At 41.0% G+C, this 24,869-nt stretch overlaps 39 non-coding genes across 39 annotated transcripts; all 39 read left to right on the top strand.

Annotated features, from left to right (window-relative positions):
- Positions 1-35: 35 nt before the first annotated feature.
- LOC142179214 (5S ribosomal RNA) lies at positions 36-154 on the top strand. The gene has a single exon (XR_012707299.1). It is a non-coding gene; the product is annotated as a 5S ribosomal RNA (ribosomal RNA).
- A 524-nt stretch (positions 155-678) lies between these two features.
- LOC142179171 (5S ribosomal RNA) lies at positions 679-796 on the top strand. Its single transcript, XR_012707256.1, has one exon. It is a non-coding gene; the product is annotated as a 5S ribosomal RNA (ribosomal RNA).
- A 525-nt stretch (positions 797-1,321) lies between these two features.
- Positions 1,322-1,439, top strand: LOC142179170 (5S ribosomal RNA). The gene has a single exon (XR_012707255.1). It is a non-coding gene; the product is annotated as a 5S ribosomal RNA (ribosomal RNA).
- Positions 1,440-1,963: 524 nt separating this feature from the next.
- Positions 1,964-2,082, top strand: LOC142179213 (5S ribosomal RNA). The gene has a single exon (XR_012707298.1). It is a non-coding gene; the product is annotated as a 5S ribosomal RNA (ribosomal RNA).
- Positions 2,083-2,606: 524 nt separating this feature from the next.
- LOC142179212 (5S ribosomal RNA) lies at positions 2,607-2,725 on the top strand. Its single transcript, XR_012707297.1, has one exon. It is a non-coding gene; the product is annotated as a 5S ribosomal RNA (ribosomal RNA).
- A 524-nt stretch (positions 2,726-3,249) lies between these two features.
- LOC142179211 (5S ribosomal RNA) lies at positions 3,250-3,368 on the top strand. Its single transcript, XR_012707296.1, has one exon. It is a non-coding gene; the product is annotated as a 5S ribosomal RNA (ribosomal RNA).
- Positions 3,369-3,892: 524 nt separating this feature from the next.
- On the top strand, positions 3,893-4,011 carry LOC142179210 (5S ribosomal RNA). The gene has a single exon (XR_012707295.1). It is a non-coding gene; the product is annotated as a 5S ribosomal RNA (ribosomal RNA).
- Positions 4,012-4,536: 525 nt separating this feature from the next.
- Positions 4,537-4,655, top strand: LOC142179209 (5S ribosomal RNA). Its single transcript, XR_012707294.1, has one exon. It is a non-coding gene; the product is annotated as a 5S ribosomal RNA (ribosomal RNA).
- A 524-nt stretch (positions 4,656-5,179) lies between these two features.
- LOC142179169 (5S ribosomal RNA) lies at positions 5,180-5,297 on the top strand. The gene has a single exon (XR_012707254.1). It is a non-coding gene; the product is annotated as a 5S ribosomal RNA (ribosomal RNA).
- A 525-nt stretch (positions 5,298-5,822) lies between these two features.
- LOC142179208 (5S ribosomal RNA) lies at positions 5,823-5,941 on the top strand. Its single transcript, XR_012707293.1, has one exon. It is a non-coding gene; the product is annotated as a 5S ribosomal RNA (ribosomal RNA).
- A 524-nt stretch (positions 5,942-6,465) lies between these two features.
- LOC142179168 (5S ribosomal RNA) lies at positions 6,466-6,583 on the top strand. Its single transcript, XR_012707253.1, has one exon. It is a non-coding gene; the product is annotated as a 5S ribosomal RNA (ribosomal RNA).
- Positions 6,584-7,107: 524 nt separating this feature from the next.
- LOC142179207 (5S ribosomal RNA) lies at positions 7,108-7,226 on the top strand. Its single transcript, XR_012707292.1, has one exon. It is a non-coding gene; the product is annotated as a 5S ribosomal RNA (ribosomal RNA).
- Positions 7,227-7,750: 524 nt separating this feature from the next.
- LOC142179167 (5S ribosomal RNA) lies at positions 7,751-7,868 on the top strand. Its single transcript, XR_012707252.1, has one exon. It is a non-coding gene; the product is annotated as a 5S ribosomal RNA (ribosomal RNA).
- Positions 7,869-8,392: 524 nt separating this feature from the next.
- On the top strand, positions 8,393-8,510 carry LOC142179166 (5S ribosomal RNA). The gene has a single exon (XR_012707251.1). It is a non-coding gene; the product is annotated as a 5S ribosomal RNA (ribosomal RNA).
- A 524-nt stretch (positions 8,511-9,034) lies between these two features.
- Positions 9,035-9,152, top strand: LOC142179164 (5S ribosomal RNA). The gene has a single exon (XR_012707249.1). It is a non-coding gene; the product is annotated as a 5S ribosomal RNA (ribosomal RNA).
- Positions 9,153-9,676: 524 nt separating this feature from the next.
- Positions 9,677-9,795, top strand: LOC142179206 (5S ribosomal RNA). Its single transcript, XR_012707291.1, has one exon. It is a non-coding gene; the product is annotated as a 5S ribosomal RNA (ribosomal RNA).
- A 524-nt stretch (positions 9,796-10,319) lies between these two features.
- Positions 10,320-10,437, top strand: LOC142179163 (5S ribosomal RNA). The gene has a single exon (XR_012707248.1). It is a non-coding gene; the product is annotated as a 5S ribosomal RNA (ribosomal RNA).
- Positions 10,438-10,961: 524 nt separating this feature from the next.
- On the top strand, positions 10,962-11,080 carry LOC142179204 (5S ribosomal RNA). The gene has a single exon (XR_012707289.1). It is a non-coding gene; the product is annotated as a 5S ribosomal RNA (ribosomal RNA).
- A 524-nt stretch (positions 11,081-11,604) lies between these two features.
- LOC142179203 (5S ribosomal RNA) lies at positions 11,605-11,723 on the top strand. Its single transcript, XR_012707288.1, has one exon. It is a non-coding gene; the product is annotated as a 5S ribosomal RNA (ribosomal RNA).
- Positions 11,724-12,247: 524 nt separating this feature from the next.
- On the top strand, positions 12,248-12,366 carry LOC142179202 (5S ribosomal RNA). Its single transcript, XR_012707287.1, has one exon. It is a non-coding gene; the product is annotated as a 5S ribosomal RNA (ribosomal RNA).
- A 524-nt stretch (positions 12,367-12,890) lies between these two features.
- Positions 12,891-13,009, top strand: LOC142179201 (5S ribosomal RNA). Its single transcript, XR_012707286.1, has one exon. It is a non-coding gene; the product is annotated as a 5S ribosomal RNA (ribosomal RNA).
- A 524-nt stretch (positions 13,010-13,533) lies between these two features.
- LOC142179200 (5S ribosomal RNA) lies at positions 13,534-13,652 on the top strand. Its single transcript, XR_012707285.1, has one exon. It is a non-coding gene; the product is annotated as a 5S ribosomal RNA (ribosomal RNA).
- Positions 13,653-14,176: 524 nt separating this feature from the next.
- Positions 14,177-14,295, top strand: LOC142179199 (5S ribosomal RNA). The gene has a single exon (XR_012707284.1). It is a non-coding gene; the product is annotated as a 5S ribosomal RNA (ribosomal RNA).
- Positions 14,296-14,819: 524 nt separating this feature from the next.
- Positions 14,820-14,937, top strand: LOC142179162 (5S ribosomal RNA). Its single transcript, XR_012707247.1, has one exon. It is a non-coding gene; the product is annotated as a 5S ribosomal RNA (ribosomal RNA).
- Positions 14,938-15,461: 524 nt separating this feature from the next.
- LOC142179161 (5S ribosomal RNA) lies at positions 15,462-15,579 on the top strand. The gene has a single exon (XR_012707246.1). It is a non-coding gene; the product is annotated as a 5S ribosomal RNA (ribosomal RNA).
- A 524-nt stretch (positions 15,580-16,103) lies between these two features.
- On the top strand, positions 16,104-16,222 carry LOC142179198 (5S ribosomal RNA). Its single transcript, XR_012707283.1, has one exon. It is a non-coding gene; the product is annotated as a 5S ribosomal RNA (ribosomal RNA).
- A 524-nt stretch (positions 16,223-16,746) lies between these two features.
- Positions 16,747-16,865, top strand: LOC142179197 (5S ribosomal RNA). The gene has a single exon (XR_012707282.1). It is a non-coding gene; the product is annotated as a 5S ribosomal RNA (ribosomal RNA).
- Positions 16,866-17,389: 524 nt separating this feature from the next.
- Positions 17,390-17,507, top strand: LOC142179160 (5S ribosomal RNA). The gene has a single exon (XR_012707245.1). It is a non-coding gene; the product is annotated as a 5S ribosomal RNA (ribosomal RNA).
- Positions 17,508-18,033: 526 nt separating this feature from the next.
- On the top strand, positions 18,034-18,152 carry LOC142179196 (5S ribosomal RNA). Its single transcript, XR_012707281.1, has one exon. It is a non-coding gene; the product is annotated as a 5S ribosomal RNA (ribosomal RNA).
- A 525-nt stretch (positions 18,153-18,677) lies between these two features.
- LOC142179195 (5S ribosomal RNA) lies at positions 18,678-18,796 on the top strand. Its single transcript, XR_012707280.1, has one exon. It is a non-coding gene; the product is annotated as a 5S ribosomal RNA (ribosomal RNA).
- Positions 18,797-19,322: 526 nt separating this feature from the next.
- Positions 19,323-19,440, top strand: LOC142179159 (5S ribosomal RNA). Its single transcript, XR_012707244.1, has one exon. It is a non-coding gene; the product is annotated as a 5S ribosomal RNA (ribosomal RNA).
- Positions 19,441-19,964: 524 nt separating this feature from the next.
- On the top strand, positions 19,965-20,083 carry LOC142179193 (5S ribosomal RNA). The gene has a single exon (XR_012707278.1). It is a non-coding gene; the product is annotated as a 5S ribosomal RNA (ribosomal RNA).
- Positions 20,084-20,607: 524 nt separating this feature from the next.
- On the top strand, positions 20,608-20,726 carry LOC142179192 (5S ribosomal RNA). Its single transcript, XR_012707277.1, has one exon. It is a non-coding gene; the product is annotated as a 5S ribosomal RNA (ribosomal RNA).
- Positions 20,727-21,251: 525 nt separating this feature from the next.
- LOC142179191 (5S ribosomal RNA) lies at positions 21,252-21,370 on the top strand. The gene has a single exon (XR_012707276.1). It is a non-coding gene; the product is annotated as a 5S ribosomal RNA (ribosomal RNA).
- Positions 21,371-21,895: 525 nt separating this feature from the next.
- LOC142179190 (5S ribosomal RNA) lies at positions 21,896-22,014 on the top strand. The gene has a single exon (XR_012707275.1). It is a non-coding gene; the product is annotated as a 5S ribosomal RNA (ribosomal RNA).
- A 525-nt stretch (positions 22,015-22,539) lies between these two features.
- On the top strand, positions 22,540-22,658 carry LOC142179189 (5S ribosomal RNA). The gene has a single exon (XR_012707274.1). It is a non-coding gene; the product is annotated as a 5S ribosomal RNA (ribosomal RNA).
- A 524-nt stretch (positions 22,659-23,182) lies between these two features.
- LOC142179188 (5S ribosomal RNA) lies at positions 23,183-23,301 on the top strand. The gene has a single exon (XR_012707273.1). It is a non-coding gene; the product is annotated as a 5S ribosomal RNA (ribosomal RNA).
- Positions 23,302-23,826: 525 nt separating this feature from the next.
- LOC142179187 (5S ribosomal RNA) lies at positions 23,827-23,945 on the top strand. Its single transcript, XR_012707272.1, has one exon. It is a non-coding gene; the product is annotated as a 5S ribosomal RNA (ribosomal RNA).
- Positions 23,946-24,471: 526 nt separating this feature from the next.
- On the top strand, positions 24,472-24,590 carry LOC142179186 (5S ribosomal RNA). The gene has a single exon (XR_012707271.1). It is a non-coding gene; the product is annotated as a 5S ribosomal RNA (ribosomal RNA).
- Positions 24,591-24,869: the final 279 nt, after the last annotated feature.

The following is a 24,869-nucleotide window of genomic DNA, read 5'->3' as shown; positions in this document are numbered from 1 at the left end:
AAGGTATTAAGAGAATTTAGAGTGCAAGGAATGTCGGATGCGATCATACCAGCACTAACGCACCGGATCCCATCAGAACTCCGAAGTTAAGCGTGCTTGGGCGAGAGTAGTACTAGGATGGGTGACCCCCTGGGAAGTCCTCGTGTTGCATCCCTCTTTTTAGGCAAAATTTATATCTTACTTCTTTTAATGTATAGGCGGTATGTCTAATAAATTCACAAATGAGTTTTAAGCAGTGTAAACGAAATAGATATTTTTTTTTACACGAAATAACAATATTTTTGAAGGTAATAGTTATTAAAAAAATCAAAAAATCAATATATAGTAAATAAGGAAAATATTTACGGGCTTAACAACGCTGCACTTGACACGTCACTACGCCTTGGCCTCGAAGGCGACATCCGTAAAATGCCTAGTTGCGACGTCGCCGTTCCATGCGGCCTAGTGTGATAGGCATGTAGCTAGGCCTTACGGGCCCTCTAATTGTGATATTATCGTCGAGCGCGGCTTGTTGTTGTTGGTCAATGCCTTTGCCAGCGAAAAATAGTGGAAATCAAAAGAGGAATTGCGTAAAACGGATAAATGAGCGTAAAGTTATGTCGTTTGAAGGTTTTACATCTTCGCACCTAAAGCGGAAGGAGGAAAGGTATTAAGAGAATTTAGAGTGCAAGGAATGTCGGATGCGATCATACCAGCACTAACGCACCGGATCCCATCAGAACTCCGAAGTTAAGCGTGCTTGGGCGAGAGTAGTACTAGGATGGGTGACCCCTGGGAAGTCCTCGTGTTGCATCCCTCTTTTTAGGCAAAATTTATATCTTACTTCTTTTAATGTATAGGCGGTATGTCTAATAAATTCACAAATGAGTTTTAAGCAGTGTAAACGAAATAGATATTTTTTTTTTACACGAAATAACAATATTTTTGAAGGTAATAGTTATTAAAAAAATCAAAAAATCAATATATAGTAAATAAGGAAAATATTTACGGGCTTAACAACGCTGCACTTGACACGTCACTACGCCTTGGCCTCGAAGGCGACATCCGTAAAATGCCTAGTTGCGACGTCGCCGTTCCATGCGGCCTAGTGTGATAGGCATGTAGCTAGGCCTTACGGGCCCTCTAATTGTGATATTATCGTCGAGCGCGGCTTGTTGTTGTTGGTCAATGCCTTTGCCAGCGAAAAATAGTGGAAATCAAAAGAGGAATTGCGTAAAACGGATAAATGAGCGTAAAGTTATGTCGTTTGAAGGTTTTACATCTTCGCACCTAAAGCGGAAGGAGGAAAGGTATTAAGAGAATTTAGAGTGCAAGGAATGTCGGATGCGATCATACCAGCACTAACGCACCGGATCCCATCAGAACTCCGAAGTTAAGCGTGCTTGGGCGAGAGTAGTACTAGGATGGGTGACCCCTGGGAAGTCCTCGTGTTGCATCCCTCTTTTTAGGCAAAATTTATATCTTACTTCTTTTAATGTATAGGCGGTATGTCTAATAAATTCACAAATGAGTTTTAAGCAGTGTAAACGAAATAGATATTTTTTTTTACACGAAATAACAATATTTTTGAAGGTAATAGTTATTAAAAAAATCAAAAAATCAATATATAGTAAATAAGGAAAATATTTACGGGCTTAACAACGCTGCACTTGACACGTCACTACGCCTTGGCCTCGAAGGCGACATCCGTAAAATGCCTAGTTGCGACGTCGCCGTTCCATGCGGCCTAGTGTGATAGGCATGTAGCTAGGCCTTACGGGCCCTCTAATTGTGATATTATCGTCGAGCGCGGCTTGTTGTTGTTGGTCAATGCCTTTGCCAGCGAAAAATAGTGGAAATCAAAAGAGGAATTGCGTAAAACGGATAAATGAGCGTAAAGTTATGTCGTTTGAAGGTTTTACATCTTCGCACCTAAAGCGGAAGGAGGAAAGGTATTAAGAGAATTTAGAGTGCAAGGAATGTCGGATGCGATCATACCAGCACTAACGCACCGGATCCCATCAGAACTCCGAAGTTAAGCGTGCTTGGGCGAGAGTAGTACTAGGATGGGTGACCCCCTGGGAAGTCCTCGTGTTGCATCCCTCTTTTTAGGCAAAATTTATATCTTACTTCTTTTAATGTATAGGCGGTATGTCTAATAAATTCACAAATGAGTTTTAAGCAGTGTAAACGAAATAGATATTTTTTTTTACACGAAATAACAATATTTTTGAAGGTAATAGTTATTAAAAAAATCAAAAAATCAATATATAGTAAATAAGGAAAATATTTACGGGCTTAACAACGCTGCACTTGACACGTCACTACGCCTTGGCCTCGAAGGCGACATCCGTAAAATGCCTAGTTGCGACGTCGCCGTTCCATGCGGCCTAGTGTGATAGGCATGTAGCTAGGCCTTACGGGCCCTCTAATTGTGATATTATCGTCGAGCGCGGCTTGTTGTTGTTGGTCAATGCCTTTGCCAGCGAAAAATAGTGGAAATCAAAAGAGGAATTGCGTAAAACGGATAAATGAGCGTAAAGTTATGTCGTTTGAAGGTTTTACATCTTCGCACCTAAAGCGGAAGGAGGAAAGGTATTAAGAGAATTTAGAGTGCAAGGAATGTCGGATGCGATCATACCAGCACTAACGCACCGGATCCCATCAGAACTCCGAAGTTAAGCGTGCTTGGGCGAGAGTAGTACTAGGATGGGTGACCCCCTGGGAAGTCCTCGTGTTGCATCCCTCTTTTTAGGCAAAATTTATATCTTACTTCTTTTAATGTATAGGCGGTATGTCTAATAAATTCACAAATGAGTTTTAAGCAGTGTAAACGAAATAGATATTTTTTTTTACACGAAATAACAATATTTTTGAAGGTAATAGTTATTAAAAAAATCAAAAAATCAATATATAGTAAATAAGGAAAATATTTACGGGCTTAACAACGCTGCACTTGACACGTCACTACGCCTTGGCCTCGAAGGCGACATCCGTAAAATGCCTAGTTGCGACGTCGCCGTTCCATGCGGCCTAGTGTGATAGGCATGTAGCTAGGCCTTACGGGCCCTCTAATTGTGATATTATCGTCGAGCGCGGCTTGTTGTTGTTGGTCAATGCCTTTGCCAGCGAAAAATAGTGGAAATCAAAAGAGGAATTGCGTAAAACGGATAAATGAGCGTAAAGTTATGTCGTTTGAAGGTTTTACATCTTCGCACCTAAAGCGGAAGGAGGAAAGGTATTAAGAGAATTTAGAGTGCAAGGAATGTCGGATGCGATCATACCAGCACTAACGCACCGGATCCCATCAGAACTCCGAAGTTAAGCGTGCTTGGGCGAGAGTAGTACTAGGATGGGTGACCCCCTGGGAAGTCCTCGTGTTGCATCCCTCTTTTTAGGCAAAATTTATATCTTACTTCTTTTAATGTATAGGCGGTATGTCTAATAAATTCACAAATGAGTTTTAAGCAGTGTAAACGAAATAGATATTTTTTTTTACACGAAATAACAATATTTTTGAAGGTAATAGTTATTAAAAAAATCAAAAAATCAATATATAGTAAATAAGGAAAATATTTACGGGCTTAACAACGCTGCACTTGACACGTCACTACGCCTTGGCCTCGAAGGCGACATCCGTAAAATGCCTAGTTGCGACGTCGCCGTTCCATGCGGCCTAGTGTGATAGGCATGTAGCTAGGCCTTACGGGCCCTCTAATTGTGATATTATCGTCGAGCGCGGCTTGTTGTTGTTGGTCAATGCCTTTGCCAGCGAAAAATAGTGGAAATCAAAAGAGGAATTGCGTAAAACGGATAAATGAGCGTAAAGTTATGTCGTTTGAAGGTTTTACATCTTCGCACCTAAAGCGGAAGGAGGAAAGGTATTAAGAGAATTTAGAGTGCAAGGAATGTCGGATGCGATCATACCAGCACTAACGCACCGGATCCCATCAGAACTCCGAAGTTAAGCGTGCTTGGGCGAGAGTAGTACTAGGATGGGTGACCCCCTGGGAAGTCCTCGTGTTGCATCCCTCTTTTTAGGCAAAATTTATATCTTACTTCTTTTAATGTATAGGCGGTATGTCTAATAAATTCACAAATGAGTTTTAAGCAGTGTAAACGAAATAGATATTTTTTTTTTACACGAAATAACAATATTTTTGAAGGTAATAGTTATTAAAAAAATCAAAAAATCAATATATAGTAAATAAGGAAAATATTTACGGGCTTAACAACGCTGCACTTGACACGTCACTACGCCTTGGCCTCGAAGGCGACATCCGTAAAATGCCTAGTTGCGACGTCGCCGTTCCATGCGGCCTAGTGTGATAGGCATGTAGCTAGGCCTTACGGGCCCTCTAATTGTGATATTATCGTCGAGCGCGGCTTGTTGTTGTTGGTCAATGCCTTTGCCAGCGAAAAATAGTGGAAATCAAAAGAGGAATTGCGTAAAACGGATAAATGAGCGTAAAGTTATGTCGTTTGAAGGTTTTACATCTTCGCACCTAAAGCGGAAGGAGGAAAGGTATTAAGAGAATTTAGAGTGCAAGGAATGTCGGATGCGATCATACCAGCACTAACGCACCGGATCCCATCAGAACTCCGAAGTTAAGCGTGCTTGGGCGAGAGTAGTACTAGGATGGGTGACCCCCTGGGAAGTCCTCGTGTTGCATCCCTCTTTTTAGGCAAAATTTATATCTTACTTCTTTTAATGTATAGGCGGTATGTCTAATAAATTCACAAATGAGTTTTAAGCAGTGTAAACGAAATAGATATTTTTTTTTACACGAAATAACAATATTTTTGAAGGTAATAGTTATTAAAAAAATCAAAAAATCAATATATAGTAAATAAGGAAAATATTTACGGGCTTAACAACGCTGCACTTGACACGTCACTACGCCTTGGCCTCGAAGGCGACATCCGTAAAATGCCTAGTTGCGACGTCGCCGTTCCATGCGGCCTAGTGTGATAGGCATGTAGCTAGGCCTTACGGGCCCTCTAATTGTGATATTATCGTCGAGCGCGGCTTGTTGTTGTTGGTCAATGCCTTTGCCAGCGAAAAATAGTGGAAATCAAAAGAGGAATTGCGTAAAACGGATAAATGAGCGTAAAGTTATGTCGTTTGAAGGTTTTACATCTTCGCACCTAAAGCGGAAGGAGGAAAGGTATTAAGAGAATTTAGAGTGCAAGGAATGTCGGATGCGATCATACCAGCACTAACGCACCGGATCCCATCAGAACTCCGAAGTTAAGCGTGCTTGGGCGAGAGTAGTACTAGGATGGGTGACCCCTGGGAAGTCCTCGTGTTGCATCCCTCTTTTTAGGCAAAATTTATATCTTACTTCTTTTAATGTATAGGCGGTATGTCTAATAAATTCACAAATGAGTTTTAAGCAGTGTAAACGAAATAGATATTTTTTTTTTACACGAAATAACAATATTTTTGAAGGTAATAGTTATTAAAAAAATCAAAAAATCAATATATAGTAAATAAGGAAAATATTTACGGGCTTAACAACGCTGCACTTGACACGTCACTACGCCTTGGCCTCGAAGGCGACATCCGTAAAATGCCTAGTTGCGACGTCGCCGTTCCATGCGGCCTAGTGTGATAGGCATGTAGCTAGGCCTTACGGGCCCTCTAATTGTGATATTATCGTCGAGCGCGGCTTGTTGTTGTTGGTCAATGCCTTTGCCAGCGAAAAATAGTGGAAATCAAAAGAGGAATTGCGTAAAACGGATAAATGAGCGTAAAGTTATGTCGTTTGAAGGTTTTACATCTTCGCACCTAAAGCGGAAGGAGGAAAGGTATTAAGAGAATTTAGAGTGCAAGGAATGTCGGATGCGATCATACCAGCACTAACGCACCGGATCCCATCAGAACTCCGAAGTTAAGCGTGCTTGGGCGAGAGTAGTACTAGGATGGGTGACCCCCTGGGAAGTCCTCGTGTTGCATCCCTCTTTTTAGGCAAAATTTATATCTTACTTCTTTTAATGTATAGGCGGTATGTCTAATAAATTCACAAATGAGTTTTAAGCAGTGTAAACGAAATAGATATTTTTTTTTACACGAAATAACAATATTTTTGAAGGTAATAGTTATTAAAAAAATCAAAAAATCAATATATAGTAAATAAGGAAAATATTTACGGGCTTAACAACGCTGCACTTGACACGTCACTACGCCTTGGCCTCGAAGGCGACATCCGTAAAATGCCTAGTTGCGACGTCGCCGTTCCATGCGGCCTAGTGTGATAGGCATGTAGCTAGGCCTTACGGGCCCTCTAATTGTGATATTATCGTCGAGCGCGGCTTGTTGTTGTTGGTCAATGCCTTTGCCAGCGAAAAATAGTGGAAATCAAAAGAGGAATTGCGTAAAACGGATAAATGAGCGTAAAGTTATGTCGTTTGAAGGTTTTACATCTTCGCACCTAAAGCGGAAGGAGGAAAGGTATTAAGAGAATTTAGAGTGCAAGGAATGTCGGATGCGATCATACCAGCACTAACGCACCGGATCCCATCAGAACTCCGAAGTTAAGCGTGCTTGGGCGAGAGTAGTACTAGGATGGGTGACCCCTGGGAAGTCCTCGTGTTGCATCCCTCTTTTTAGGCAAAATTTATATCTTACTTCTTTTAATGTATAGGCGGTATGTCTAATAAATTCACAAATGAGTTTTAAGCAGTGTAAACGAAATAGATATTTTTTTTTACACGAAATAACAATATTTTTGAAGGTAATAGTTATTAAAAAAATCAAAAAATCAATATATAGTAAATAAGGAAAATATTTACGGGCTTAACAACGCTGCACTTGACACGTCACTACGCCTTGGCCTCGAAGGCGACATCCGTAAAATGCCTAGTTGCGACGTCGCCGTTCCATGCGGCCTAGTGTGATAGGCATGTAGCTAGGCCTTACGGGCCCTCTAATTGTGATATTATCGTCGAGCGCGGCTTGTTGTTGTTGGTCAATGCCTTTGCCAGCGAAAAATAGTGGAAATCAAAAGAGGAATTGCGTAAAACGGATAAATGAGCGTAAAGTTATGTCGTTTGAAGGTTTTACATCTTCGCACCTAAAGCGGAAGGAGGAAAGGTATTAAGAGAATTTAGAGTGCAAGGAATGTCGGATGCGATCATACCAGCACTAACGCACCGGATCCCATCAGAACTCCGAAGTTAAGCGTGCTTGGGCGAGAGTAGTACTAGGATGGGTGACCCCCTGGGAAGTCCTCGTGTTGCATCCCTCTTTTTAGGCAAAATTTATATCTTACTTCTTTTAATGTATAGGCGGTATGTCTAATAAATTCACAAATGAGTTTTAAGCAGTGTAAACGAAATAGATATTTTTTTTTACACGAAATAACAATATTTTTGAAGGTAATAGTTATTAAAAAAATCAAAAAATCAATATATAGTAAATAAGGAAAATATTTACGGGCTTAACAACGCTGCACTTGACACGTCACTACGCCTTGGCCTCGAAGGCGACATCCGTAAAATGCCTAGTTGCGACGTCGCCGTTCCATGCGGCCTAGTGTGATAGGCATGTAGCTAGGCCTTACGGGCCCTCTAATTGTGATATTATCGTCGAGCGCGGCTTGTTGTTGTTGGTCAATGCCTTTGCCAGCGAAAAATAGTGGAAATCAAAAGAGGAATTGCGTAAAACGGATAAATGAGCGTAAAGTTATGTCGTTTGAAGGTTTTACATCTTCGCACCTAAAGCGGAAGGAGGAAAGGTATTAAGAGAATTTAGAGTGCAAGGAATGTCGGATGCGATCATACCAGCACTAACGCACCGGATCCCATCAGAACTCCGAAGTTAAGCGTGCTTGGGCGAGAGTAGTACTAGGATGGGTGACCCCTGGGAAGTCCTCGTGTTGCATCCCTCTTTTTAGGCAAAATTTATATCTTACTTCTTTTAATGTATAGGCGGTATGTCTAATAAATTCACAAATGAGTTTTAAGCAGTGTAAACGAAATAGATATTTTTTTTTACACGAAATAACAATATTTTTGAAGGTAATAGTTATTAAAAAAATCAAAAAATCAATATATAGTAAATAAGGAAAATATTTACGGGCTTAACAACGCTGCACTTGACACGTCACTACGCCTTGGCCTCGAAGGCGACATCCGTAAAATGCCTAGTTGCGACGTCGCCGTTCCATGCGGCCTAGTGTGATAGGCATGTAGCTAGGCCTTACGGGCCCTCTAATTGTGATATTATCGTCGAGCGCGGCTTGTTGTTGTTGGTCAATGCCTTTGCCAGCGAAAAATAGTGGAAATCAAAAGAGGAATTGCGTAAAACGGATAAATGAGCGTAAAGTTATGTCGTTTGAAGGTTTTACATCTTCGCACCTAAAGCGGAAGGAGGAAAGGTATTAAGAGAATTTAGAGTGCAAGGAATGTCGGATGCGATCATACCAGCACTAACGCACCGGATCCCATCAGAACTCCGAAGTTAAGCGTGCTTGGGCGAGAGTAGTACTAGGATGGGTGACCCCTGGGAAGTCCTCGTGTTGCATCCCTCTTTTTAGGCAAAATTTATATCTTACTTCTTTTAATGTATAGGCGGTATGTCTAATAAATTCACAAATGAGTTTTAAGCAGTGTAAACGAAATAGATATTTTTTTTTACACGAAATAACAATATTTTTGAAGGTAATAGTTATTAAAAAAATCAAAAAATCAATATATAGTAAATAAGGAAAATATTTACGGGCTTAACAACGCTGCACTTGACACGTCACTACGCCTTGGCCTCGAAGGCGACATCCGTAAAATGCCTAGTTGCGACGTCGCCGTTCCATGCGGCCTAGTGTGATAGGCATGTAGCTAGGCCTTACGGGCCCTCTAATTGTGATATTATCGTCGAGCGCGGCTTGTTGTTGTTGGTCAATGCCTTTGCCAGCGAAAAATAGTGGAAATCAAAAGAGGAATTGCGTAAAACGGATAAATGAGCGTAAAGTTATGTCGTTTGAAGGTTTTACATCTTCGCACCTAAAGCGGAAGGAGGAAAGGTATTAAGAGAATTTAGAGTGCAAGGAATGTCGGATGCGATCATACCAGCACTAACGCACCGGATCCCATCAGAACTCCGAAGTTAAGCGTGCTTGGGCGAGAGTAGTACTAGGATGGGTGACCCCTGGGAAGTCCTCGTGTTGCATCCCTCTTTTTAGGCAAAATTTATATCTTACTTCTTTTAATGTATAGGCGGTATGTCTAATAAATTCACAAATGAGTTTTAAGCAGTGTAAACGAAATAGATATTTTTTTTTACACGAAATAACAATATTTTTGAAGGTAATAGTTATTAAAAAAATCAAAAAATCAATATATAGTAAATAAGGAAAATATTTACGGGCTTAACAACGCTGCACTTGACACGTCACTACGCCTTGGCCTCGAAGGCGACATCCGTAAAATGCCTAGTTGCGACGTCGCCGTTCCATGCGGCCTAGTGTGATAGGCATGTAGCTAGGCCTTACGGGCCCTCTAATTGTGATATTATCGTCGAGCGCGGCTTGTTGTTGTTGGTCAATGCCTTTGCCAGCGAAAAATAGTGGAAATCAAAAGAGGAATTGCGTAAAACGGATAAATGAGCGTAAAGTTATGTCGTTTGAAGGTTTTACATCTTCGCACCTAAAGCGGAAGGAGGAAAGGTATTAAGAGAATTTAGAGTGCAAGGAATGTCGGATGCGATCATACCAGCACTAACGCACCGGATCCCATCAGAACTCCGAAGTTAAGCGTGCTTGGGCGAGAGTAGTACTAGGATGGGTGACCCCCTGGGAAGTCCTCGTGTTGCATCCCTCTTTTTAGGCAAAATTTATATCTTACTTCTTTTAATGTATAGGCGGTATGTCTAATAAATTCACAAATGAGTTTTAAGCAGTGTAAACGAAATAGATATTTTTTTTTACACGAAATAACAATATTTTTGAAGGTAATAGTTATTAAAAAAATCAAAAAATCAATATATAGTAAATAAGGAAAATATTTACGGGCTTAACAACGCTGCACTTGACACGTCACTACGCCTTGGCCTCGAAGGCGACATCCGTAAAATGCCTAGTTGCGACGTCGCCGTTCCATGCGGCCTAGTGTGATAGGCATGTAGCTAGGCCTTACGGGCCCTCTAATTGTGATATTATCGTCGAGCGCGGCTTGTTGTTGTTGGTCAATGCCTTTGCCAGCGAAAAATAGTGGAAATCAAAAGAGGAATTGCGTAAAACGGATAAATGAGCGTAAAGTTATGTCGTTTGAAGGTTTTACATCTTCGCACCTAAAGCGGAAGGAGGAAAGGTATTAAGAGAATTTAGAGTGCAAGGAATGTCGGATGCGATCATACCAGCACTAACGCACCGGATCCCATCAGAACTCCGAAGTTAAGCGTGCTTGGGCGAGAGTAGTACTAGGATGGGTGACCCCTGGGAAGTCCTCGTGTTGCATCCCTCTTTTTAGGCAAAATTTATATCTTACTTCTTTTAATGTATAGGCGGTATGTCTAATAAATTCACAAATGAGTTTTAAGCAGTGTAAACGAAATAGATATTTTTTTTTACACGAAATAACAATATTTTTGAAGGTAATAGTTATTAAAAAAATCAAAAAATCAATATATAGTAAATAAGGAAAATATTTACGGGCTTAACAACGCTGCACTTGACACGTCACTACGCCTTGGCCTCGAAGGCGACATCCGTAAAATGCCTAGTTGCGACGTCGCCGTTCCATGCGGCCTAGTGTGATAGGCATGTAGCTAGGCCTTACGGGCCCTCTAATTGTGATATTATCGTCGAGCGCGGCTTGTTGTTGTTGGTCAATGCCTTTGCCAGCGAAAAATAGTGGAAATCAAAAGAGGAATTGCGTAAAACGGATAAATGAGCGTAAAGTTATGTCGTTTGAAGGTTTTACATCTTCGCACCTAAAGCGGAAGGAGGAAAGGTATTAAGAGAATTTAGAGTGCAAGGAATGTCGGATGCGATCATACCAGCACTAACGCACCGGATCCCATCAGAACTCCGAAGTTAAGCGTGCTTGGGCGAGAGTAGTACTAGGATGGGTGACCCCCTGGGAAGTCCTCGTGTTGCATCCCTCTTTTTAGGCAAAATTTATATCTTACTTCTTTTAATGTATAGGCGGTATGTCTAATAAATTCACAAATGAGTTTTAAGCAGTGTAAACGAAATAGATATTTTTTTTTACACGAAATAACAATATTTTTGAAGGTAATAGTTATTAAAAAAATCAAAAAATCAATATATAGTAAATAAGGAAAATATTTACGGGCTTAACAACGCTGCACTTGACACGTCACTACGCCTTGGCCTCGAAGGCGACATCCGTAAAATGCCTAGTTGCGACGTCGCCGTTCCATGCGGCCTAGTGTGATAGGCATGTAGCTAGGCCTTACGGGCCCTCTAATTGTGATATTATCGTCGAGCGCGGCTTGTTGTTGTTGGTCAATGCCTTTGCCAGCGAAAAATAGTGGAAATCAAAAGAGGAATTGCGTAAAACGGATAAATGAGCGTAAAGTTATGTCGTTTGAAGGTTTTACATCTTCGCACCTAAAGCGGAAGGAGGAAAGGTATTAAGAGAATTTAGAGTGCAAGGAATGTCGGATGCGATCATACCAGCACTAACGCACCGGATCCCATCAGAACTCCGAAGTTAAGCGTGCTTGGGCGAGAGTAGTACTAGGATGGGTGACCCCCTGGGAAGTCCTCGTGTTGCATCCCTCTTTTTAGGCAAAATTTATATCTTACTTCTTTTAATGTATAGGCGGTATGTCTAATAAATTCACAAATGAGTTTTAAGCAGTGTAAACGAAATAGATATTTTTTTTTACACGAAATAACAATATTTTTGAAGGTAATAGTTATTAAAAAAATCAAAAAATCAATATATAGTAAATAAGGAAAATATTTACGGGCTTAACAACGCTGCACTTGACACGTCACTACGCCTTGGCCTCGAAGGCGACATCCGTAAAATGCCTAGTTGCGACGTCGCCGTTCCATGCGGCCTAGTGTGATAGGCATGTAGCTAGGCCTTACGGGCCCTCTAATTGTGATATTATCGTCGAGCGCGGCTTGTTGTTGTTGGTCAATGCCTTTGCCAGCGAAAAATAGTGGAAATCAAAAGAGGAATTGCGTAAAACGGATAAATGAGCGTAAAGTTATGTCGTTTGAAGGTTTTACATCTTCGCACCTAAAGCGGAAGGAGGAAAGGTATTAAGAGAATTTAGAGTGCAAGGAATGTCGGATGCGATCATACCAGCACTAACGCACCGGATCCCATCAGAACTCCGAAGTTAAGCGTGCTTGGGCGAGAGTAGTACTAGGATGGGTGACCCCCTGGGAAGTCCTCGTGTTGCATCCCTCTTTTTAGGCAAAATTTATATCTTACTTCTTTTAATGTATAGGCGGTATGTCTAATAAATTCACAAATGAGTTTTAAGCAGTGTAAACGAAATAGATATTTTTTTTTACACGAAATAACAATATTTTTGAAGGTAATAGTTATTAAAAAAATCAAAAAATCAATATATAGTAAATAAGGAAAATATTTACGGGCTTAACAACGCTGCACTTGACACGTCACTACGCCTTGGCCTCGAAGGCGACATCCGTAAAATGCCTAGTTGCGACGTCGCCGTTCCATGCGGCCTAGTGTGATAGGCATGTAGCTAGGCCTTACGGGCCCTCTAATTGTGATATTATCGTCGAGCGCGGCTTGTTGTTGTTGGTCAATGCCTTTGCCAGCGAAAAATAGTGGAAATCAAAAGAGGAATTGCGTAAAACGGATAAATGAGCGTAAAGTTATGTCGTTTGAAGGTTTTACATCTTCGCACCTAAAGCGGAAGGAGGAAAGGTATTAAGAGAATTTAGAGTGCAAGGAATGTCGGATGCGATCATACCAGCACTAACGCACCGGATCCCATCAGAACTCCGAAGTTAAGCGTGCTTGGGCGAGAGTAGTACTAGGATGGGTGACCCCCTGGGAAGTCCTCGTGTTGCATCCCTCTTTTTAGGCAAAATTTATATCTTACTTCTTTTAATGTATAGGCGGTATGTCTAATAAATTCACAAATGAGTTTTAAGCAGTGTAAACGAAATAGATATTTTTTTTTACACGAAATAACAATATTTTTGAAGGTAATAGTTATTAAAAAAATCAAAAAATCAATATATAGTAAATAAGGAAAATATTTACGGGCTTAACAACGCTGCACTTGACACGTCACTACGCCTTGGCCTCGAAGGCGACATCCGTAAAATGCCTAGTTGCGACGTCGCCGTTCCATGCGGCCTAGTGTGATAGGCATGTAGCTAGGCCTTACGGGCCCTCTAATTGTGATATTATCGTCGAGCGCGGCTTGTTGTTGTTGGTCAATGCCTTTGCCAGCGAAAAATAGTGGAAATCAAAAGAGGAATTGCGTAAAACGGATAAATGAGCGTAAAGTTATGTCGTTTGAAGGTTTTACATCTTCGCACCTAAAGCGGAAGGAGGAAAGGTATTAAGAGAATTTAGAGTGCAAGGAATGTCGGATGCGATCATACCAGCACTAACGCACCGGATCCCATCAGAACTCCGAAGTTAAGCGTGCTTGGGCGAGAGTAGTACTAGGATGGGTGACCCCCTGGGAAGTCCTCGTGTTGCATCCCTCTTTTTAGGCAAAATTTATATCTTACTTCTTTTAATGTATAGGCGGTATGTCTAATAAATTCACAAATGAGTTTTAAGCAGTGTAAACGAAATAGATATTTTTTTTTACACGAAATAACAATATTTTTGAAGGTAATAGTTATTAAAAAAATCAAAAAATCAATATATAGTAAATAAGGAAAATATTTACGGGCTTAACAACGCTGCACTTGACACGTCACTACGCCTTGGCCTCGAAGGCGACATCCGTAAAATGCCTAGTTGCGACGTCGCCGTTCCATGCGGCCTAGTGTGATAGGCATGTAGCTAGGCCTTACGGGCCCTCTAATTGTGATATTATCGTCGAGCGCGGCTTGTTGTTGTTGGTCAATGCCTTTGCCAGCGAAAAATAGTGGAAATCAAAAGAGGAATTGCGTAAAACGGATAAATGAGCGTAAAGTTATGTCGTTTGAAGGTTTTACATCTTCGCACCTAAAGCGGAAGGAGGAAAGGTATTAAGAGAATTTAGAGTGCAAGGAATGTCGGATGCGATCATACCAGCACTAACGCACCGGATCCCATCAGAACTCCGAAGTTAAGCGTGCTTGGGCGAGAGTAGTACTAGGATGGGTGACCCCCTGGGAAGTCCTCGTGTTGCATCCCTCTTTTTAGGCAAAATTTATATCTTACTTCTTTTAATGTATAGGCGGTATGTCTAATAAATTCACAAATGAGTTTTAAGCAGTGTAAACGAAATAGATATTTTTTTTTACACGAAATAACAATATTTTTGAAGGTAATAGTTATTAAAAAAATCAAAAAATCAATATATAGTAAATAAGGAAAATATTTACGGGCTTAACAACGCTGCACTTGACACGTCACTACGCCTTGGCCTCGAAGGCGACATCCGTAAAATGCCTAGTTGCGACGTCGCCGTTCCATGCGGCCTAGTGTGATAGGCATGTAGCTAGGCCTTACGGGCCCTCTAATTGTGATATTATCGTCGAGCGCGGCTTGTTGTTGTTGGTCAATGCCTTTGCCAGCGAAAAATAGTGGAAATCAAAAGAGGAATTGCGTAAAACGGATAAATGAGCGTAAAGTTATGTCGTTTGAAGGTTTTACATCTTCGCACCTAAAGCGGAAGGAGGAAAGGTATTAAGAGAATTTAGAGTGCAAGGAATGTCGGATGCGATCATACCAGCACTAACGCACCGGATCCCATCAGAACTCCGAAGTTAAGCGTGCTTGGGCGAGAGTAGTACTAGGATGGGTGACCCCTGGGAAGTCCTCGTGTTGCATCCCTCTTTTTAGGCAAAATTTATATCTTACTTCTTTTAATGTATAGGCGGTATGTCTAATAAATTCACAAATGAGTTTTAAGCAGTGTAAACGAAATAGATATTTTTTTTTACACGAAATAACAATATTTTTGAAGGTAATAGTTATTAAAAAAATCAAAAAATCAATATATAGTAAATAAGGAAAATATTTACGGGCTTAACAACGCTGCACTTGACACGTCACTACGCCTTGGCCTCGAAGGCGACATCCGTAAAATGCCTAGTTGCGACGTCGCCGTTCCATGCGGCCTAGTGTGATAGGCATGTAGCTAGGCCTTACGGGCCCTCTAATTGTGATATTATCGTCGAGCGCGGCTTGTTGTTGTTGGTCAATGCCTTTGCCAGCGAAAAATAGTGGAAATCAAAAGAGGAATTGCGTAAAACGGATAAATGAGCGTAAAGTTATGTCGTTTGAAGGTTTTACATCTTCGCACCTAAAGCGGAAGGAGGAAAGGTATTAAGAGAATTTAGAGTGCAAGGAATGTCGGATGCGATCATACCAGCACTAACGCACCGGATCCCATCAGAACTCCGAAGTTAAGCGTGCTTGGGCGAGAGTAGTACTAGGATGGGTGACCCCTGGGAAGTCCTCGTGTTGCATCCCTCTTTTTAGGCAAAATTTATATCTTACTTCTTTTAATGTATAGGCGGTATGTCTAATAAATTCACAAATGAGTTTTAAGCAGTGTAAACGAAATAGATATTTTTTTTTACACGAAATAACAATATTTTTGAAGGTAATAGTTATTAAAAAAATCAAAAAATCAATATATAGTAAATAAGGAAAATATTTACGGGCTTAACAACGCTGCACTTGACACGTCACTACGCCTTGGCCTCGAAGGCGACATCCGTAAAATGCCTAGTTGCGACGTCGCCGTTCCATGCGGCCTAGTGTGATAGGCATGTAGCTAGGCCTTACGGGCCCTCTAATTGTGATATTATCGTCGAGCGCGGCTTGTTGTTGTTGGTCAATGCCTTTGCCAGCGAAAAATAGTGGAAATCAAAAGAGGAATTGCGTAAAACGGATAAATGAGCGTAAAGTTATGTCGTTTGAAGGTTTTACATCTTCGCACCTAAAGCGGAAGGAGGAAAGGTATTAAGAGAATTTAGAGTGCAAGGAATGTCGGATGCGATCATACCAGCACTAACGCACCGGATCCCATCAGAACTCCGAAGTTAAGCGTGCTTGGGCGAGAGTAGTACTAGGATGGGTGACCCCCTGGGAAGTCCTCGTGTTGCATCCCTCTTTTTAGGCAAAATTTATATCTTACTTCTTTTAATGTATAGGCGGTATGTCTAATAAATTCACAAATGAGTTTTAAGCAGTGTAAACGAAATAGATATTTTTTTTTTACACGAAATAACAATATTTTTGAAGGTAATAGTTATTAAAAAATCAAAAAATCAATATATAGTAAATAAGGAAAATATTTACGGGCTTAACAACGCTGCACTTGACACGTCACTACGCCTTGGCCTCGAAGGCGACATCCGTAAAATGCCTAGTTGCGACGTCGCCGTTCCATGCGGCCTAGTGTGATAGGCATGTAGCTAGGCCTTACGGGCCCTCTAATTGTGATATTATCGTCGAGCGCGGCTTGTTGTTGTTGGTCAATGCCTTTGCCAGCGAAAAATAGTGGAAATCAAAAGAGGAATTGCGTAAAACGGATAAATGAGCGTAAAGTTATGTCGTTTGAAGGTTTTACATCTTCGCACCTAAAGCGGAAGGAGGAAAGGTATTAAGAGAATTTAGAGTGCAAGGAATGTCGGATGCGATCATACCAGCACTAACGCACCGGATCCCATCAGAACTCCGAAGTTAAGCGTGCTTGGGCGAGAGTAGTACTAGGATGGGTGACCCCCTGGGAAGTCCTCGTGTTGCATCCCTCTTTTTAGGCAAAATTTATATCTTACTTCTTTTAATGTATAGGCGGTATGTCTAATAAATTCACAAATGAGTTTTAAGCAGTGTAAACGAAATAGATATTTTTTTTTACACGAAATAACAATATTTTTGAAGGTAATAGTTATTAAAAAAATCAAAAAATCAATATATAGTAAATAAGGAAAATATTTACGGGCTTAACAACGCTGCACTTGACACGTCACTACGCCTTGGCCTCGAAGGCGACATCCGTAAAATGCCTAGTTGCGACGTCGCCGTTCCATGCGGCCTAGTGTGATAGGCATGTAGCTAGGCCTTACGGGCCCTCTAATTGTGATATTATCGTCGAGCGCGGCTTGTTGTTGTTGGTCAATGCCTTTGCCAGCGAAAAATAGTGGAAATCAAAAGAGGAATTGCGTAAAACGGATAAATGAGCGTAAAGTTATGTCGTTTGAAGGTTTTACATCTTCGCACCTAAAGCGGAAGGAGGAAAGGTATTAAGAGAATTTAGAGTGCAAGGAATGTCGGATGCGATCATACCAGCACTAACGCACCGGATCCCATCAGAACTCCGAAGTTAAGCGTGCTTGGGCGAGAGTAGTACTAGGATGGGTGACCCCTGGGAAGTCCTCGTGTTGCATCCCTCTTTTTAGGCAAAATTTATATCTTACTTCTTTTAATGTATAGGCGGTATGTCTAATAAATTCACAAATGAGTTTTAAGCAGTGTAAACGAAATAGATATTTTTTTTTTTACACGAAATAACAATATTTTTGAAGGTAATAGTTATTAAAAAAATCAAAAAATCAATATATAGTAAATAAGGAAAATATTTACGGGCTTAACAACGCTGCACTTGACACGTCACTACGCCTTGGCCTCGAAGGCGACATCCGTAAAATGCCTAGTTGCGACGTCGCCGTTCCATGCGGCCTAGTGTGATAGGCATGTAGCTAGGCCTTACGGGCCCTCTAATTGTGATATTATCGTCGAGCGCGGCTTGTTGTTGTTGGTCAATGCCTTTGCCAGCGAAAAATAGTGGAAATCAAAAGAGGAATTGCGTAAAACGGATAAATGAGCGTAAAGTTATGTCGTTTGAAGGTTTTACATCTTCGCACCTAAAGCGGAAGGAGGAAAGGTATTAAGAGAATTTAGAGTGCAAGGAATGTCGGATGCGATCATACCAGCACTAACGCACCGGATCCCATCAGAACTCCGAAGTTAAGCGTGCTTGGGCGAGAGTAGTACTAGGATGGGTGACCCCCTGGGAAGTCCTCGTGTTGCATCCCTCTTTTTAGGCAAAATTTATATCTTACTTCTTTTAATGTATAGGCGGTATGTCTAATAAATTCACAAATGAGTTTTAAGCAGTGTAAACGAAATAGATATTTTTTTTTTACACGAAATAACAATATTTTTGAAGGTAATAGTTATTAAAAAAATCAAAAAATCAATATATAGTAAATAAGGAAAATATTTACGGGCTTAACAACGCTGCACTTGACACGTCACTACGCCTTGGCCTCGAAGGCGACATCCGTAAAATGCCTAGTTGCGACGTCGCCGTTCCATGCGGCCTAGTGTGATAGGCATGTAGCTAGGCCTTACGGGCCCTCTAATTGTGATATTATCGTCGAGCGCGGCTTGTTGTTGTTGGTCAATGCCTTTGCCAGCGAAAAATAGTGGAAATCAAAAGAGGAATTGCGTAAAACGGATAAATGAGCGTAAAGTTATGTCGTTTGAAGGTTTTACATCTTCGCACCTAAAGCGGAAGGAGGAAAGGTATTAAGAGAATTTAGAGTGCAAGGAATGTCGGATGCGATCATACCAGCACTAACGCACCGGATCCCATCAGAACTCCGAAGTTAAGCGTGCTTGGGCGAGAGTAGTACTAGGATGGGTGACCCCCTGGGAAGTCCTCGTGTTGCATCCCTCTTTTTAGGCAAAATTTATATCTTACTTCTTTTAATGTATAGGCGGTATGTCTAATAAATTCACAAATGAGTTTTAAGCAGTGTAAACGAAATAGATATTTTTTTTTTTACACGAAATAACAATATTTTTGAAGGTAATAGTTATTAAAAAAATCAAAAAATCAATATATAGTAAATAAGGAAAATATTTACGGGCTTAACAACGCTGCACTTGACACGTCACTACGCCTTGGCCTCGAAGGCGACATCCGTAAAATGCCTAGTTGCGACGTCGCCGTTCCATGCGGCCTAGTGTGATAGGCATGTAGCTAGGCCTTACGGGCCCTCTAATTGTGATATTATCGTCGAGCGCGGCTTGTTGTTGTTGGTCAATGCCTTTGCCAGCGAAAAATAGTGGAAATCAAAAGAGGAATTGCGTAAAACGGATAAATGAGCGTAAAGTTATGTCGTTTGAAGGTTTTACATCTTCGCACCTAAAGCGGAAGGAGGAAAGGTATTAAGAGAATTTAGAGTGCAAGGAATGTCGGATGCGATCATACCAGCACTAACGCACCGGATCCCATCAGAACTCCGAAGTTAAGCGTGCTTGGGCGAGAGTAGTACTAGGATGGGTGACCCCTGGGAAGTCCTCGTGTTGCATCCCTCTTTTTAGGCAAAATTTATATCTTACTTCTTTTAATGTATAGGCGGTATGTCTAATAAATTCACAAATGAGTTTTAAGCAGTGTAAACGAAATAGATATTTTTTTTTACACGAAATAACAATATTTTTGAAGGTAATAGTTATTAAAAAAATCAAAAAATCAATATATAGTAAATAAGGAAAATATTTACGGGCTTAACAACGCTGCACTTGACACGTCACTACGCCTTGGCCTCGAAGGCGACATCCGTAAAATGCCTAGTTGCGACGTCGCCGTTCCATGCGGCCTAGTGTGATAGGCATGTAGCTAGGCCTTACGGGCCCTCTAATTGTGATATTATCGTCGAGCGCGGCTTGTTGTTGTTGGTCAATGCCTTTGCCAGCGAAAAATAGTGGAAATCAAAAGAGGAATTGCGTAAAACGGATAAATGAGCGTAAAGTTATGTCGTTTGAAGGTTTTACATCTTCGCACCTAAAGCGGAAGGAGGAAAGGTATTAAGAGAATTTAGAGTGCAAGGAATGTCGGATGCGATCATACCAGCACTAACGCACCGGATCCCATCAGAACTCCGAAGTTAAGCGTGCTTGGGCGAGAGTAGTACTAGGATGGGTGACCCCCTGGGAAGTCCTCGTGTTGCATCCCTCTTTTTAGGCAAAATTTATATCTTACTTCTTTTAATGTATAGGCGGTATGTCTAATAAATTCACAAATGAGTTTTAAGCAGTGTAAACGAAATAGATATTTTTTTTTACACGAAATAACAATATTTTTGAAGGTAATAGTTATTAAAAAAATCAAAAAATCAATATATAGTAAATAAGGAAAATATTTACGGGCTTAACAACGCTGCACTTGACACGTCACTACGCCTTGGCCTCGAAGGCGACATCCGTAAAATGCCTAGTTGCGACGTCGCCGTTCCATGCGGCCTAGTGTGATAGGCATGTAGCTAGGCCTTACGGGCCCTCTAATTGTGATATTATCGTCGAGCGCGGCTTGTTGTTGTTGGTCAATGCCTTTGCCAGCGAAAAATAGTGGAAATCAAAAGAGGAATTGCGTAAAACGGATAAATGAGCGTAAAGTTATGTCGTTTGAAGGTTTTACATCTTCGCACCTAAAGCGGAAGGAGGAAAGGTATTAAGAGAATTTAGAGTGCAAGGAATGTCGGATGCGATCATACCAGCACTAACGCACCGGATCCCATCAGAACTCCGAAGTTAAGCGTGCTTGGGCGAGAGTAGTACTAGGATGGGTGACCCCCTGGGAAGTCCTCGTGTTGCATCCCTCTTTTTAGGCAAAATTTATATCTTACTTCTTTTAATGTATAGGCGGTATGTCTAATAAATTCACAAATGAGTTTTAAGCAGTGTAAACGAAATAGATATTTTTTTTTTACACGAAATAACAATATTTTTGAAGGTAATAGTTATTAAAAAAATCAAAAAATCAATATATAGTAAATAAGGAAAATATTTACGGGCTTAACAACGCTGCACTTGACACGTCACTACGCCTTGGCCTCGAAGGCGACATCCGTAAAATGCCTAGTTGCGACGTCGCCGTTCCATGCGGCCTAGTGTGATAGGCATGTAGCTAGGCCTTACGGGCCCTCTAATTGTGATATTATCGTCGAGCGCGGCTTGTTGTTGTTGGTCAATGCCTTTGCCAGCGAAAAATAGTGGAAATCAAAAGAGGAATTGCGTAAAACGGATAAATGAGCGTAAAGTTATGTCGTTTGAAGGTTTTACATCTTCGCACCTAAAGCGGAAGGAGGAAAGGTATTAAGAGAATTTAGAGTGCAAGGAATGTCGGATGCGATCATACCAGCACTAACGCACCGGATCCCATCAGAACTCCGAAGTTAAGCGTGCTTGGGCGAGAGTAGTACTAGGATGGGTGACCCCCTGGGAAGTCCTCGTGTTGCATCCCTCTTTTTAGGCAAAATTTATATCTTACTTCTTTTAATGTATAGGCGGTATGTCTAATAAATTCACAAATGAGTTTTAAGCAGTGTAAACGAAATAGATATTTTTTTTTTACACGAAATAACAATATTTTTGAAGGTAATAGTTATTAAAAAAATCAAAAAATCAATATATAGTAAATAAGGAAAATATTTACGGGCTTAACAACGCTGCACTTGACACGTCACTACGCCTTGGCCTCGAAGGCGACATCCGTAAAATGCCTAGTTGCGACGTCGCCGTTCCATGCGGCCTAGTGTGATAGGCATGTAGCTAGGCCTTACGGGCCCTCTAATTGTGATATTATCGTCGAGCGCGGCTTGTTGTTGTTGGTCAATGCCTTTGCCAGCGAAAAATAGTGGAAATCAAAAGAGGAATTGCGTAAAACGGATAAATGAGCGTAAAGTTATGTCGTTTGAAGGTTTTACATCTTCGCACCTAAAGCGGAAGGAGGAAAGGTATTAAGAGAATTTAGAGTGCAAGGAATGTCGGATGCGATCATACCAGCACTAACGCACCGGATCCCATCAGAACTCCGAAGTTAAGCGTGCTTGGGCGAGAGTAGTACTAGGATGGGTGACCCCCTGGGAAGTCCTCGTGTTGCATCCCTCTTTTTAGGCAAAATTTATATCTTACTTCTTTTAATGTATAGGCGGTATGTCTAATAAATTCACAAATGAGTTTTAAGCAGTGTAAACGAAATAGATATTTTTTTTTTACACGAAATAACAATATTTTTGAAGGTAATAGTTATTAAAAAAATCAAAAAATCAATATATAGTAAATAAGGAAAATATTTACGGGCTTAACAACGCTGCACTTGACACGTCACTACGCCTTGGCCTCGAAGGCGACATCCGTAAAATGCCTAGTTGCGACGTCGCCGTTCCATGCGGCCTAGTGTGATAGGCATGTAGCTAGGCCTTACGGGCCCTCTAATTGTGATATTATCGTCGAGCGCGGCTTGTTGTTGTTGGTCAATGCCTTTGCCAGCGAAAAATAGTGGAAATCAAAAGAGGAATTGCGTAAAACGGATAAATGAGCGTAAAGTTATGTCGTTTGAAGGTTTTACATCTTCGCACCTAAAGCGGAAGGAGGAAAGGTATTAAGAGAATTTAGAGTGCAAGGAATGTCGGATGCGATCATACCAGCACTAACGCACCGGATCCCATCAGAACTCCGAAGTTAAGCGTGCTTGGGCGAGAGTAGTACTAGGATGGGTGACCCCCTGGGAAGTCCTCGTGTTGCATCCCTCTTTTTAGGCAAAATTTATATCTTACTTCTTTTAATGTATAGGCGGTATGTCTAATAAATTCACAAATGAGTTTTAAGCAGTGTAAACGAAATAGATATTTTTTTTTTACACGAAATAACAATATTTTTGAAGGTAATAGTTATTAAAAAATCAAAAAATCAATATATAGTAAATAAGGAAAATATTTACGGGCTTAACAACGCTGCACTTGACACGTCACTACGCCTTGGCCTCGAAGGCGACATCCGTAAAATGCCTAGTTGCGACGTCGCCGTTCCATGCGGCCTAGTGTGATAGGCATGTAGCTAGGCCTTACGGGCCCTCTAATTGTGATATTATCGTCGAGCGCGGCTTGTTGTTGTTGGTCAATGCCTTTGCCAGCGAAAAATAGTGGAAATCAAAAGAGGAATTGCGTAAAACGGATAAATGAGCGTAAAGTTATGTCGTTTGAAGGTTTTACATCTTCGCACCTAAAGCGGAAGGAGGAAAGGTATTAAGAGAATTTAGAGTGCAAGGAATGTCGGATGCGATCATACCAGCACTAACGCACCGGATCCCATCAGAACTCCGAAGTTAAGCGTGCTTGGGCGAGAGTAGTACTAGGATGGGTGACCCCCTGGGAAGTCCTCGTGTTGCATCCCTCTTTTTAGGCAAAATTTATATCTTACTTCTTTTAATGTATAGGCGGTATGTCTAATAAATTCACAAATGAGTTTTAAGCAGTGTAAACGAAATAGATATTTTTTTTTTACACGAAATAACAATATTTTTGAAGGTAATAGTTATTAAAAAAATCAAAAAATCAATATATAGTAAATAAGGAAAATATTTACGGGCTTAACAACGCTGCACTTGACACGTCACTACGCCTTGGCCTCGAAGGCGACATCCGTAAAATGCCTAGTTGCGACGTCGCCGTTCCATGCGGCCTAGTGTGATAGGCATGTAGCTAGGCCTTACGGGCCCTCTAATTGTGATATTATCGTCGAGCGCGGCTTGTTGTTGTTGGTCAATGCCTTTGCCAGCGAAAAATAGTGGAAATCAAAAGAGGAATTGCGTAAAACGGATAAATGAGCGTAAAGTTATGTCGTTTGAAGGTTTTACATCTTCGCACCTAAAGCGGAAGGAGGAAAGGTATTAAGAGAATTTAGAGTGCAAGGAATGTCGGATGCGATCATACCAGCACTAACGCACCGGATCCCATCAGAACTCCGAAGTTAAGCGTGCTTGGGCGAGAGTAGTACTAGGATGGGTGACCCCCTGGGAAGTCCTCGTGTTGCATCCCTCTTTTTAGGCAAAATTTATATCTTACTTCTTTTAATGTATAGGCGGTATGTCTAATAAATTCACAAATGAGTTTTAAGCAGTGTAAACGAAATAGATATTTTTTTTTTTACACGAAATAACAATATTTTTGAAGGTAATAGTTATTAAAAAAATCAAAAAATCAATATATAGTAAATAAGGAAAATATTTACGGGCTTAACAACGCTGCACTTGACACGTCACTACGCCTTGGCCTCGAAGGCGACATCCGTAAAATGCCTAGTTGCGACGTCGCCGTTCCATGCGGCCTAGTGTGATAGGCATGTAGCTAGGCCTTACGGGCCCTCTAATTGTGATATTATCGTCGAGCGCGGCTTGTTGTTGTTGGTCAATGCCTTTGCCAGCGAAAAATAGTGGAAATCAAAAGAGGAATTGCGTAAAACGGATAAATGAGCGTAAAGTTATGTCGTTTGAAGGTTTTACATCTTCGCACCTAAAGCGGAAGGAGGAAAGGTATTAAGAGAATTTAGAGTGCAAGGAATGTCGGATGCGATCATACCAGCACTAACGCACCGGATCCCATCAGAACTCCGAAGTTAAGCGTGCTTGGGCGAGAGTAGTACTAGGATGGGTGACCCCCTGGGAAGTCCTCGTGTTGCATCCCTCTTTTTAGGCAAAATTTATATCTTACTTCTTTTAATGTATAGGCGGTATGTCTAATAAATTCACAAATGAGTTTTAAGCAGTGTAAACGAAATAGATATTTTTTTTTTACACGAAATAACAATATTTTTGAAGGTAATAGTTATTAAAAAAATCAAAAAATCAATATATAGTAAATAAGGAAAATATTTACGGGCTTAACAACGCTGCACTTGACACGTCACTACGCCTTGGCCTCGAAGGCGACATCCGTAAAATGCCTAGTTGCGACGTCGCCGTT

This window comes from Nicotiana tabacum, unplaced genomic scaffold, assembly GCF_000715075.1.
Source record: "Nicotiana tabacum cultivar K326 unplaced genomic scaffold, ASM71507v2 Un00401, whole genome shotgun sequence".
Classification (NCBI taxonomy): Eukaryota; Viridiplantae; Streptophyta; class Magnoliopsida; order Solanales; family Solanaceae; genus Nicotiana; species Nicotiana tabacum.
Note: the sequence above shows the minus strand (reverse complement) of the source record. Positions and strands in the feature narration are given on the sequence as shown.